This window comes from Gopherus evgoodei, chromosome 3 (genome assembly GCF_007399415.2).
Source record: "Gopherus evgoodei ecotype Sinaloan lineage chromosome 3, rGopEvg1_v1.p, whole genome shotgun sequence".
Classification (NCBI taxonomy): domain Eukaryota; kingdom Metazoa; phylum Chordata; order Testudines; family Testudinidae; genus Gopherus; species Gopherus evgoodei.
In genome coordinates, this window is record NC_044324.1 from 15,648,729 (window position 1) to 15,654,244 (window position 5,516).

At 45.2% G+C, this 5,516-nt stretch overlaps 1 pseudogene; it reads right to left on the reverse strand.

The window, feature by feature from the left end:
• Positions 1 to 416: 416 nt before the first annotated feature.
• Positions 417 to 558, reverse strand: LOC115649527 (annotated as a pseudogene).
• Between the last annotated feature and the right edge of the window lie 4,958 nt (positions 559 to 5,516).

Consider the following 5,516-nt stretch of genomic DNA (forward strand, 5'->3'; position numbering starts at 1 on the left):
TAATAACTTCTCACTTTACTGGACCTCTCACTTGGGAGGCAGAGAACTGGAATGCAGTAAAGGGGGCTGTGTGATTCCTTTTATCAGCTTCTTGATAACCAGCCTGGGGGATCAGGAGCACAGTTTGTGTCCGGTTGGTGAATCTAACTACAGTGTTAACCTCCAGTATGGGAGAATCTGCTCTCCTCTTTCCAGCTTGCCCTGGCTTTTGCATTTCCAGTGATGGCTACCCTAGGTATCCCAGGCCACAGTAAGCATCATTATTCCCATTTTATAGATGGGGAAACTGAGGCAGGGAGAAAGTAAGTTACTTCCTCAAAGTCACTGAGCTGGTGAGTGGCCAAATTGGGAATAAAACCAGAGCTTCTGAATCTCAGTCCAAGGCTCTATCCACTAGACCACACCACTCCCCAAGCCAGGGCAAAGTCTGAACACGTTCCCCCATTACCACAAATTATGCAGTTAAGTTTACTGTATTTGCGGAAATTGCAGGAGTCAGCACAGCTGGTGTGCAATGGATGAGCCTCACCCAGAAAAACCCAGTTTGCCAACAACCATAACATGACCCTTGAACAGAATGCTTGTCACCAAAGAGGAGCCCTTTTCTTCTCCTGGTTCATTTCCACCACCCAACTGATTCTGAGTTAGTTTGGAGTTATGGTGACTCCTAGAATGTCACCGCAGGAATTCTGGGCACAAACCTTATGTGTGTGAAGCCGTTCTGTGGCCATTCTTCCCACATTTACCAATAGATGGGGACTGAGAGCTCCTTACTCTCTGGAGCTTCGACCCATAAGACTTACATGTATACCCTGTCTCAGTCCTTTCTCCTTGGTCAATTTCAAAGGTCCCATTAACCTGAATGGTAGCTAGATCAGGCCCTGCAACTTCAGGCATGTTTGTCTCTGATTTTAAAATGTCATTCCTTAGAGCAGTCTTCTGCTGACACATGAGAATTCCCCTGGCAGAGCTGTTCTAAATTCCTTTACCAAAGGAAATGGATTATTACAGACTTCTGCTTTTTCATTTTGTTTTTTCAAGTCAAAACTGCTTTCTGGATCATCTCACAACAATGTCTGGTGAATGTGCTTCTACTTTCAAGCTTGATTGACCAGTGAGTTGCACTGCAGAGCGAGAGGGCGCTGCCTAAAGGCTAAGTTAGGACCTGAGAATTGGGATTCCCTAGTTCTATTTGCCAGCCTGGTGCTGTGTCATTGCATGGTCTTGTGCAGATCTCTGTGCTTGTATCCCCCTCTGTACAAGGGGGCTTGATGATACTTCCCTACCTCCCCGGGGCACTGAAAGTGTTAATTCCTCATTTGGAATGCACTTTGTGATCCTTTGATAGGCACTATAGAAGTGCAAGGTACCTGTTTTAATGGGCCCTCTGGAGTACGACCGTATTTCCATGCTCTTGACTACCCCTACAGTTAACACTGTGACATGGCAGCCCTGTGCCTGGACAGAGGACATGAGATCAAGCACCCTCACATCCCTCCCCTAGTCAGTAAAAGAGAGGCTCCACCAGTTGTCCAAAAGACATTACTCAGAAGCAATACAAAGCTGTCCCTTCCCCCAGGGGCTGAGCAAACTGGGCTGGGCTAGGGCAGGATCTGGGCCTTGGGCTGGGATGGGGAGCCACAAAATCTTTTAGATTCATTCATAGACTTGAAGACCGGAAGAAACCATTTCATCTAGTCTGAAACTGCTGCATAACACAGGCCACAGGACTGCGCTGAATTCATTCCTGCTTCCAGTCCAAGAGCTGTGGTTGAACTAGAACGTATCTTTCAGAAAAAACATCCGGTCTCCGTTAAAAACATTTCCAGCCATGGAGAATCTGCCACTAACCTTGGTAGTTTCTTCCAATTATTAAATTATCCCCACTGTTGAAAATTTGCACCTTGCTTCTAGCCTGAATCTGTCAGGCTTCAACTTCCAGCCTTTGGATCCTGTTATACCTTTGTTGGCTAGTTTGTCAGCCCTCTATTATCAAATTTGTGTTTCCATGCAGGTACTTACAAACTGTGATCATGTCTCCTCTTACCCTTCTCTTTGATAAGCTACGCAGACTGAGCTCCTGGAGTCTCGCACTATAAGGCATGTTTTGGATTAATGGAGAGAGGCCCTGCCTCCAGAGAGTGCTGGGATGGAGAATGAGGGTCTGGAGGGACAAGGCAGGGCAGGGAGACAGGAGTTTTTATGACCACTTTTGTAGGGGGATATGGGGCTTTGGTTGGATTGGATCCAGGTCTCATTGCATTTGAATCCACCACTGTGAGTGTGCTGCTCCCTAGGCGTGGAGGAACTGTCCCATCTGGGCCTGACCCATCGTCCCTCACAGCCAGGCAAGTATTTGGGAAATGTGTGTTTCAGCCACATCAGACCAACTTCCTCCCTGGGCCTATCTAACTGCAGGCTGCCAGACGAGGCTGCCCATTACAGGACAATTCAGTGACTCCATTAGTCGATAAGGTGCCGGTGGATAGTGCTGAAGAATATGCAAAGTAGTCCCTAGGTTTGGCAGGACTAACAAGGATCCCTCTGCATAGCGAGTCTCAGAGCCCGGATCAACACTCACTATGGTGCTAAATACAGCTGTGTAGATATTGGGGCTCAGGCTCTGAAGGCTTGGGAGGGGGTGAGTGTCCAAAGCCAAACTCCAGCTCAAGCCCACGTGTTTACACAGATATTTTTTTGCATTGTAGCACAAGCCTGAGTCTGTCAACCCAGACTTGCTGCCATGGGCCACATAGTGTCCCTAACAGGTCTTGTTGTGCATTGTGAATGGCTTCTTGGGTGCTCTCTGAATCTTCAGCCAGGGCAGGAGCTTTTCCTCCTCTCCACACACAGGCTGGGGAGGGGGCTGAGTGAGCTGCCAGGGCAGTTTTCTGTTCCCTTTTCCCAGGAGGCACCAGGAGGTTGGTTGCATGCAGGGATCTTGGAGGACGAGGGAGAGCACTGCTCCTGTGTGCTTCTAGACCAGCTGCTGTCAGCCACAGTCTAAAAAAAACTAGATAAGTTCATGGAGGATAGGTCTATCAATGGCTATTACCCAGAGTAGGCAGGAATGGTAATCCCTAGTCTCTGTTTGCCAGAAGCTGGGAATAGGCAACAGAGGATGGATCACTTGATGATTCCCTGTTCTGTTCATTCCCTCTGGGGCACCTGGCATTGGCCACTGTCGGAAGACAGGATACTGGGCTAGATGGACCTTTGGTCTGACCCGGTAGAGCCACTCTTATGTTCTTAGACTAAGGGAGGGCAGAACAAATATCTGGAAGCTGGTTATTTTTGTATTAATAGCTGAGAATATATTATTGGGCCGACACAGCTGATATTGCATCGCCCCATCCCTAAAACCTGCAGTCTGCATCTCCCCGGTCTGCCAGACCAGCCTGATGATTCTCACCATTGCTGCTTTCCCCTGGTCGTGCCTTTCGTGGATGAAGAGAGGTCTGTGATCTAAATGAGGCTGGAAGCCAGAAAATTCCCATGTACAATCCCAACTCACTGCACAGCCTTGGGTAGGTCATTCCAGCCAGAGGTATCCAAAGTTACTAATGATTTTAGGTGTCCAATTTGAGACCCCTTAGAGTCTTATTTTTTACAAGGTATGTGCTCAGCAATGACCAAAAATCAGGCCTCTGTATTTGTCTCAAGTCAGGGAGCAAAAAATTGAGGCATAAAAAAAAAAAAAAGTCAGACTCAATCTGAAACTTTTTGCCTTCATCTCTCTCTTCCTCAGTTTCCCTATCTTTAAAACGAGGATGGAAATCCTGACCTACCTCACTGGGGTGTAGTGAGAATTAATTAGTTAGTGTTTGTAAGGCTCTTTGAAGATGTAAATTGCTGTGTAAGTGCTGAGCATTACTAACCACAAGTAACCACTCCCCTACAAATTATGCTGAGAAGCAGCTGTTACTAATCCTTAATAATGAATCTTGTCTATCCAGGAGAGCAATCAGATTTAAGGCATAATGCCTGCCGCAGCAAAATCTTGGAATGATAATTTTTCAGATTTCCTTTCAAGAAAAAAAAAGTGAAAGAACAGGAAACAGATGCTACCTTTTGTATGAAAGCATCAATGACAAGACAATACTGGCCCACAGAATTTGGATCCGGTTCATAAAGAGAGACAGCCTGACCCAGTGGCACTGCTGGCTTCCACTCCAGGAGTCCCTCTTAAACTGAAAGGAGTTGTGTTCATGTAGAGGTGAGCATGCAGGATTTTACAGATTTTGATCACCCAGTATTACTTATTATTTGGATACTTGTTAAAGGAAAAAACCCAGCCCCAAATTCAAACACCCTCAGCTGGTTGGTGAGAGCTTAAATTGCAGCCATATGTTATTAACATTAATTCCCAAGGGATAAAATCCCCATCATCACACTTCAAACAGGAAGCAACCCCTGCTAATGTTTGCCACAAATAAATGGCAGAGGCAGGTTTCATGTCTGATTCGAGATGCATAGGCCCTAACTGAGCAAAGCATTTAGGTCTATTTTTCATTTTAAGCACAGGCATGAAGTCAGTGGGATTTAAGCATGTGCTTAAGTACTGTGCTGCATCAGAAATCAACATGCCACAAGGAGTTCTAGAGAGATGAGGCAGGTGAGGGAATACTTTTTATTAGACCAACTTCTGTTGGAGAGAGAGACCAACTCTGGAGCTTACACAGCATGCTTGAGTTTTCTTAGAGAGAATTTGCAGCATAGTAGCGCCATCTAGTGCCTTTTGAAAGTGGTGTTCCCTTTTCAAGGTCAGTAACTTGCTTAGACAAAGTGGGAGAAGTACTGTAGTATCTTTTACCTAGACCAACATCTGTCTTTCTCACCCACAGAAGTTGGCCCAATGACAAATGTTATTTCACCCACCTTCTCTCTCTAATATCCTGGGACTGACATGGGTACAACAACAGTAACTTTCTTGAATTGATATGCAAACTAGATACTATCAATTTAGGCTTAAATAGAGACTGGGAATGGCTGAGCCATTACACACATTTCCCCCATGTTAAGTATCTTGTCAAATTGTCTTAAATGAGCTATCTTGATTATCACTACAAAAGTTTTTTTTCTCCTGCTGACAACAGTTCATCTTAATTAATTAGCCTCTTAGAGTTGGTTGGGCAACTCCCACCTTTTCATGTTCTCTCTCTCTCTCTCTCTCTCTCTCTCTATGTGTGTGTATGTGTATATGTGTGTGTATATGTGTGTGTGTGTGTATATATATATATATCGCCACTATATGTTCCATTCTATGTGTCCAATGAAGTGGACTGTAGCCCACAAAAGCTTATGCTCAGATAAATTTGTTAGTCTCTAAGGTGCCACAAGTACTCCTGTTCTATTTTCTTGGCATGACAAGCTTTAGAACGGTTTTGAAATATGTCATGAATTGGTGCGAAGGGCAGATCTCAAGGGTTGTATATAACAGTTGATATACTTATCAGGACATGCAATCTTAGAAAGTACATTCCAGAGGGCACAGCGATTCACTGAATCAAAGGCTT